We start from the raw sequence: 9,357 nt of genomic DNA, 5'->3' as shown, positions 1-9,357 counted from the left end.
TGGGTTCTGATGATGCCATGTAACTTTGGTTTCTGTTGCTTACGTTCTTGGGCCTGCCTTTTGCCATCTGGTTAAATCTAGTGCTACCTGTACTTCTGTCTCTGATTGAAGCCTGCCTTTCCAGTTGTCTCGATTTTGTTTGGTCTTGTAGGGGTCCAGATGTCTCTGTGATTTTTTCCAGCTGCACTGATTATGGTGGTATCTCTAGGATGTCTCAGGATATGGTGCCTCCAAGGTGGCAGCCCAGCTAGGTGTCTGCTATTCTGGGTGCAGTGTCTCCTCTTGGATACCTCAGGATATGTTGTCCGATGCTCTGAGTTCAGTTGTTCCTCTGTGGCTCTGGGTTGAGTGGACCTTCCAGTATATCTCAGGCGGAATCCGGGGTCCACACAACAGCAGACCTGGAAGAGGTCTGGTCCAGGCCTCAGACCAGGGAGATGGGCAAAAGGGGAGTGCTAGCTGGCAGGGGCCAGGGGGGAGGTATCTGCTGGAATCTGAGCACTCAGGGCACCCAGCTATGAGCTCAGGACAGTATGTGGGTTTTCCTACCTAATGCTGGCTGTGGGATGCTTGGAGCCCCTAGGATGTCTCTGGTGGGATCCGCGGTGCACTCACTAGCAGGCCGAGCAGAAGTCTGGTCCAGGCCTCAGACTGGAAGAGGGGCGAGGGGCGTAGGGGAGTGCTATTGCTGGCTGTGGGATCTGTGGAGCCCCCAGAATGTCTCTGGCGGGATCCGGGGTGCACTCAGCAGCAGGCCGGGCAGAGGTCTGGTCCAGGCCTCAGAGAGGAAGAGGGGCGAGGGGTGGAGGGGGAGTGCTAGTGCTGGCTGTGGGATCTGTGGAGCCCCCAGAATGTCTCTGGCGGGATACATGGTGCACTCACCAGCAGGCCAGGCAGAGGTCTGGTCCAGGCCTCCATTTTTTATTTCCTATACAAAACTGCATCTGTCTTAGGTTTTTCTGATAAGAATGCCTTCCTTACCTGTCATGGAATATGCATTATCAAAAGCAATGCATTTATGTCTTAGGTTGGTAAGGCTCTGTCCAGAATCTTACCTGTCATTGCCTGCCTGCCTGTTAAAATAACTCTTTCTGGGGATCCATTTTTAGTTTTGAGCCATAAATTTTGGCCTTCAACATGTTGACATTGTTAAAGTAAAGTTTTATTATAATGGGCAGGAACAAAAGCATTCCCAAAACAAGAAGGGTTAACACGATCAAGCTATATAAGCCATTCTTGAGGCTTGACCAAGATGAAAGTACTGACTTAAACTATGAATAATTTTACTAGCAGCATCCACAACATCAAAATTCGGTGGAACAGTATTTTGTAAATTTATAACCTCATTATGTAACGTTAAAAGATCCAAAGAGGTTCTAGAATTATGCCAAATATGCTACAAGTCTTTGAATTTTTTCCCAATTATAGTGACTGCAATTGTAAACTTTAGAAGTGACACAAATCCATTGGTATTTAATGTGACCCTTAAGATGGCTTCTTACACTTAAACTCTAAGCCTCCTGTAATAAAGAACATCAATTTGTATTCCCAAATGCCTATCTAAATCTTCTTGAATACTTAGAGCATTAGTATTTTTTTTCTTTTTGTTAAATGATTATCAAAAGTAGCTGTGCAGGAGCAGTGGACACCGGTGCTAACTATTAATGTAATCAAAGCTGGTATATCACCAATGATCAAACTTATTACCCTCTTGCTTTTCTTTAATTCTCACTCACATCTTCCATTATTTGTAAGCATTTTTTTTCAGAATACCAAAGTCCTGTAATACTCATAGAAAATAAAAACAAAAAAGCTGGTTGATAGACCACTATAGTAGACATGTCAGATTTCAATACACCAACAGAATTAGAAAGTGTACAATCAATGCAAATTAAATGAAATATTGTAGAAGAAACAAAAGTAACTTTAACATGATTAATAAAAGATTAAGAGCCTTAACACATGTACTAACACATATTCAAAATCCCGATCCTAGTCCAATTATATCCACTGCAAATGTAACTTCATACAAGGCAATTACGAATTTTCAAATGTCTCTGAAAAATGTCCATAATCAGCCTTTCAAATGAAGACCATTATTTCTGATATTGGAATGATTTCTAGACCAGTCCATGATTGAGTCAGAATAACTGTCCACATTAGAGGGAAGAGGAGAGTCGTTATATATTCTCTAGTTGATTAAATTTTTGAAGGCAGTTTCCAGTCTCCATTTTCTCTGTCTCACAAATTCTAAAAGCTTGAGACAAGGCAGCTTGTCCAATCTGGGATATAGGCAAACAAAGGGCTATCAGGAATATATGTTCAATACAGCTTCCCTATCATCATTGTCAGAGTACTCAGAAAGCTCAGGGTCAGCATCATTCTTTGTCACAGGATCAGCATGTCACTAAACACTCTGGTAGCTATGATGCTCCCTTAGCATCCAGAAAAAAAATTCACACAAACATGCCCTCTTCCCCATATTAATACCTAATCAGAATCATGCCATATGCCATTATGTTGATCCTTCTATTTCACATAGCTGTGGCATTACCCTCACTAGAAGGCCTGGCCAATTCAATATGAGCTCTTAGATGTATTATAAAGTAAGGAAGAACATGTTCTCTTAAATTGAGTTGTATTTGAGGTGCCATAGACCTTCAGAAGAGTTTCTTGACATTCAAATTTAAAAAATTTAAAATAAAATAGAACATGATTTAAATAAATTTGTGGTGTACAGAGATATAATCCCCACTCCTTTTTATGGAGGTATTATTTTAAACTTTCACAATACCTTGTTCTTGAGGAGTGTAAGGAATCCCAATAATATCAGCAATATTAAATTATTGACAGAAAGTCTCACATGCTTGACTGCAATAGCACTTCCATTATCTGTCTTAATCTGATTTGGAACACCCAACATAAAGAAACAATGTGGTCAATGACTAATTAAATTTTTAGTTGCTTCTCCTCTTAAAGCAGTTTCAACTAGGAAGCCCAAGAAGGTATCAATAGTCACATGTTTTAATTTTCTAAAATCAGAAATATAAGTAATATCCATTTGCCATAATTGATTAGATATGAGTCGTATAGAATTAACACCATTATGTAGTTCAGGAAGAAACTGAGTACATTGCAGAGAAGCTTTTACAATTTGATGTACATATTCTCTGTAAATGCCAAATTGTTGTCTCAAGCTATTACTAATTTGGAAATGTAAAGAATTAGATTATTTGGCTAATTGTACCTGTGTGAAGCCTATGGTATGCCTGGTATGCAAACATGCTGTGGCATTGCTCTCACTAGAGGGCCTGGGCAGTTCATTATGAGCTCTTAAATGTGCTATAAAGTAAGTAAGAGTATGCCCTCTTAAATTGAGTTGTATTTGCATAAATAACTGCAAATTTTGAGAATTAGCAGTAGCTAAAAAAGGAACAGTTTCAAGCAATTGAAAAACATGAGCTATATATTGGCTATCAGTATGCAAATGAAAAGATTGATTTTTCTGTATTTCAAAAACAGAAGCTACAGCACATAATTCGATTATTTGTGCTGAAGCTGGGTAACCTCAAGAAAATGAAAATGTGACAAAATTACATATTCTGCCTTCCCATTAGATGAGTCATCTATAAATACAATAAGTGCATTCTTTATGGCCAACATGCATAAATTTACAGAAAATACAAAAATATGTATAGAGGTAAATTGTAACAATTTGTCTTTTGCATTATGATTATCAATTTTGCCTGAAATGTTTGCATGTGCAATAAGCCAAATATCATTTTCTCCAATAACTAATTTAATTGCTGTTTGTCATAAGGAATAAATATTTCATCAGGTTCTTTCCCAAAATACTTTTATGATTCTATCCTAAAATCCAGCCACAGCCTAATAATTGGGTATTAAAACTTTACTTGGAAATGATGAAACATGAATCCATATTAATGGTCCTTTATCAAAAAACAAACAAACAAAAAAAAAACAAAAAACAAAAAACTGCTGTGGGTGCATGAAAATAGCAAGAACGCAAACAGCCAACCATTGGCCATAGTCTATATAATGTATCTGCTTGTTGGCTAATAGATTCCTTTACTTTCAGCAAAGCTATTTGTCCCTCATCAGTTAATTGTTGAGGGGAATTAGGATTCCTGTCCCCCTTGAGAATATCAAACAGAGGTTTAAGTTCTCCTGTGGTAAGTTTAAGAGGTCTTAGCCAATTAACATCTCCTATTAGCTTTTGAAAGTCACTTAAAGTAAGTAGATTGTCTTTTTGTATTTGAATTTTCTGTGTCCCAAATTGTTTAGGATATAACTGATGTCCCAAATATTGAAAACGATATTGCCTTGAATCTTTTCTTGAGCAACAACTAATCCCCAAGATTTTAAAGCTTATTGTACAAGAGTAGTAAAATTCCTTCAGAGGGATCAGCTAATAAAATATCCATGTCATGAATAATATATAGTCGGAGGCATTTAAAGTCCTGACTTCTAGTACTAAAGCAGAGACAAATTTTTGACATAATGTATTGCTATTGGTCATTCCTTGTGGTAAAACTTACAAATGACATCACTTCATAAGTTCTTTAAAATTAAAAGCAGGCACACTAAATGCAAACCTTGTACAATCATCAAGATGCAAAAGAATAGTATAAAAACAAACTTTTAAATCTTTGATAAATTTTATTTTATTTTATTTTTAGAATGGCTGCTGGGGTAGATAAGCCAGGTTGTAGTGCACTCATAAATTCCAGTCTCATTAGCCTTTTGTAAATCTTGCAATAATCTCGACTTGCCTGACTTTTTTCTTTTTTTTTTCTGTCTTCAGACACATCGGAAGAGGGCATCAGATCTCAATACAGATGGTTGTGAGCCACCATGTGGTTGCTGGGATTTGAACTCAGGACCTCTGGAAGTGTAGTCAGTGCTCTTAACCACTGAGCCATCTCTCCAGCCCCCTGACTTTTTTCTTAATTATAAATATGAGTGAGTTTCAAGGAGAATTAAAATCTTGAACTTGTGATTGAATTGTAAACTGAAGCTAATGAAACATTGGCAGCTAACTATATTTTTTAAGTTCTATTTGCAATATCACAGCATAATTATATTTTAGAAAGAAAAACTTAATTTTTAATAATGTAAATAATTCAGTCACTCTAAAATCAATACAAAATACATCACTTTCATATTAAAAAGTTTGGCTGTCAGTTCTAATATATGAGTGCATGATGGTGCAGATTTTAGTATCTCATTAAAGAAATCCTATCTCTTATAAGCCTAGTTCCTAGGACAAGAATTATATAAATTATCCCAATTTAGAAGTATCATTAGAGACTTGTTTCCCTGGGTTGGCTCATATCATGTATTGCTGTTTTGAATGACTCCAACCCTGAGTTACCAGTTTTAAGGTAGCTTTCTTTTACCAGTATTGCACATTTTATCCATACCCAAAGATTTATAAGGCAATAATCTATAACCAAGACATGCAGAACATATTTATAATTTTAAAACCTGTCAGAAACAAGTGGCTATACACATTTACTTATTTAGACTAGACAAAATTCTTATGTCTTGTAGCTATAGTTTCAGAAAGGAGCATCTTGTCACCTAGTGCTGTCTTCAAAAGGGTCCTTTGAAGCCCTTTGGTCATGAATTATGTGTAGTAAGAATAGATTTTCTCTCTACTTTTGAGCAGTTCCACAAAGAGGAAATCTCAGGCTCACTCTGAGACATCTTTTCAAGTAATTTTTAGGGAAACTTCTTTAATCACCCAGAATTAAGACATCTATCCTCTCAGCTTCCTAGGACACTGCTTATGTCTTTATCAAAATAGTTTGTCACAGTGACACCAGCAATCACTCACGGAGACTGTAGGTCTGACTGCCACTGTACCACATATCTCACTCCTCTTGTCCCTGGCTGCTCAGTTCAGACTTCTCAGATTTGCTCTGTGTGTATGTTGAGGGAACAAGGAGGAACAATGATTCAGAAGTTTTGATGCCAAACCTGAAATTCCTTTGTCTTTCTTTGGACGTACACAGAGAGTGGTTTCTGACTTCAGGAAGCTTTGAATCCCAAAGGAAGTAACGATATATTTTGCACTGCACTGCGAGCAGATTGCTTCCTGCTGTATGCCTGATTAGTGGCCCTCACTCACTGATGGTTGGTTGACTAAAGGAATGACAGAAAGATGGTTATATTGTTAATTTACCTAAGAAGCCTGGCAGACAACATGAAGGCCAACTGGTTTTCCCAGCCAATTAAAAAAGGAAGGAGGATCAGTTAGCTCTCCAACTCCAGGCTGGTTTTCTCTCAGGCACAGTGCTATACCCCAGGGTCTCAGACTCCCTGTGTGCCTGGTTTTCAGCTTGACTCACTCTACTTGTTCATGGGATAGTTTGTCTTCTTTCTTTCCTTTATTCTTTCTTTTGTTCTTTCCTCTGTTATTTTTTTTAGATAAAGATAAAACACTTCTTTATTATACATAGATAGTTGTCAAAGGAAGACATATAGGTGGCCAAATTTAAATAAAGGAATATTAGTACCACTGATCATCATGAAAATGCAAACAATTTGGTTTGTGGGTATTTGAGTATTTTTGCATCACAGTTCATAAAAGAAATTGGTCTGAAATTTTTTTTTATTGTTGAGTCTTTGTGTGGTACCAGCGTAACTGGAACTTCATATAATAATTTTGGCGGTGTTCTTCTGTTTTTATTTTGTGGAATAGTTTGAGGAGTATTTGTCTTAGCTATTCTGAGAAAGTCTGGTAGAATTTTGTAATAAAACCATCTGACTCTGGGCTATGTTTTTGTTGGGAGACTTGTAATGACTAATTCTATTACTTTATGGGTTATAAGGCTGTTAAATAGTTGCCTGATCTTGATTTAACTTTTGTAAGTAGAATCTGTCTAGAAAATCATCTATTTTGATAAGATTTTTCAATTGTGGAATAAGGACTTTTGAAATAAGCTCCAGTGATCCTTTTAATTGCCTTGGCATGTTAATATGCGTTTCTTTTCATTTCTGATTTTATTTGAATCATGGACTTTTGGTTAGAGTGGATAAGGGTTTTTCTATCCTGTTGATTTTTCTCAAAGAACCAGCTCTTGGTTTCATTGATTCTTTGTGTTGATTCTTTGCAAGTGATTGATGTTAGCCCTGACTTTGATTATTTACCACCTCCAACTCCTCTTTGGTGTGTTTACTTCTTTGTTTCTAGAATTTTCAAGTATACTTTTGAATTGCTGGTATGAGAAATTTATAGCATATTTTTAGAGGCATTTAGTGCTATTAACTTTTTCCTTAGCACTGCATTGATTCTGTCCCATAAATTTGGTTTTGCTCAGCCTTCATTTTTAACTTCAAGAAAGTCTTTAATTTACGTCTTTAATAATTTCCTGACCCAGAGATCATTCAGTAGAGAATTGTTCAATTTCCATGAGTGTTTTGGATTTCTCTTCTTAAAGATTAGCTTGAATCAGTGGTGGTTTGATAAGATACAAGGCATTGTTTTGTTTTTTTATTATTATTATTTGTTGAGGCCACTGTATGGTCAGTTTTAGAAAAGGATCCATGAGGTGTTGAGAAGAAGATATATTCTTGTGTGTGTGTGTGTGTAATATTCAATAGATATCTATAAAGTTCATTTGATTTATAATCCCTGTTAATTTCGTTATTTCTCTGTTTAAATTTTCTTTAGATGACATATTAGTAGGTGACAGTGAAGTATTGAGGTCTAACATTATTAATGAGTGGAGTTTGATGAGTGATTTAAGCTTTAGCAATGTTTTCTTTACAAATATTTTGGCATGCATGATCGGAATTGGGATATCATCATAGTAAAATTTTCTTTTAATGAATATGAAGTGCCCTTCCTTGTCTCCTTTGATTAATTTTGGTTGAAAGTCCTTTTTATTACATATTAGAACAGCTACTCCAACTTGCTTCTTGACTCTAATTGCTTGAAAAACCTTGTTTCAAACTTTTACTCTGAGGTAATAACTATTTTTGTTTCTGAAATGTATTTCTTGTATGCCATAGAATTATGAATCTTGCTTTTTCATCCATTCGGTTACCCAGAATTTTTTTAGTGAGGAATTGAGTCCATTAATATTGAGAGATATTAATGACTAATGATTTTATTTTCTGTCATTTGGGTGTTGGTAGTGTTAATATGTATGCATTTGTATATTTGTGTGTGTGTGTGTGTGTGTGTGTGTGTGTGTGTGTGAGTGTGTGTGCGCACGCGCACGCTTTTCTTGGTTTTGCTGGTATGGAATTACTTATTTCTTGCAATTTTTTTGGATATAGTTATCCTCTTTGGGTTGAAGTTTTTCTGCTAGTATTTTCTGTAAGTCTGGATTTGTAGATAATATTGTTTGAATATGTATTTGTCTTGCCTTGAAATATCTTTTTTCCTTCATGTATGTTGATTGAGAGTTTTTCAAGCAATAGTATCTGTGGATTTTTAGAGATTGTAAGATAGTTGACCAAGCCCTTCTAGCATTTAGAGTCTCTATTGAGAAGTCATGTGTAATTCTGATAGGTCTGCCTTTCTATATTATCTGCACTTTTACTCTTGCTCTTTTTAACATTTTTTCTTTGTTCTATGGATTTTGTATTTCAATTATTATGTGCTGAGAGGAGTTTTATTTCTGGTTAAGAATAGTTGGTTTTCTATAAGCTTCCTGTATGTTATGTTTAGGTTTGGAAAGTTTTCTTCTATGATTTTGTTGAGAAGAGTTTCTGGGCCTTCAAACTGTACTGAGACTTCAATTTTTTTATTCCAGTTATTCTTAGCTTAGATTTTTTTCATGGTATCCAAGATTTTCTGGTTTTGTTTGTTTGTTTTTTGTTTTGTTTTTTGAGTCATAATTTTTTTTATATTTAACATTTTCTTTGACTTAATTTTTTCTAGCTTATCTTCCATGCCTGGAATTCTCTCTTGTATCTTCTGTAATTTGTTGGTGATGTTTACATTTATTGTTCTTATTCTCAACCTCAGGATTTTCATTGCCAGGATTTCCTCAGTTTGTGTTTTCTTTATTGCTTCTACTTCCTTTTTCAGGTCTTCTACAATTTTATTTATTTTCTTCTCTCATTTACTTATATTTTTCAGTATGTCTTTAAGGGATTTATTTGTTTTCTCTTTAAAGACCTCTATCTGCTTTTATTTTCTTAAGGAATTGATTTATTTTCTTTCAAAGACCTCTGTCATGTTCATATGATTAGATTCAAGGAAATTATATTGTATTTTAGTTGTGTTAGTATATCCAGGGCTTGTTGTAATGGGTTAGCTGTGCTTTGAAGATGTCATATTGCCCTGACCATTGCTGACTGTGTTCTTTAGAGTTCTTT

The sequence above is a fragment of the Arvicanthis niloticus genome, chromosome 11 (genome assembly GCF_011762505.2).
Source record: "Arvicanthis niloticus isolate mArvNil1 chromosome 11, mArvNil1.pat.X, whole genome shotgun sequence".
NCBI classification, from domain to species: domain Eukaryota; kingdom Metazoa; phylum Chordata; class Mammalia; order Rodentia; family Muridae; genus Arvicanthis; species Arvicanthis niloticus.
This window is presented reverse-complemented; position numbering follows the sequence as displayed.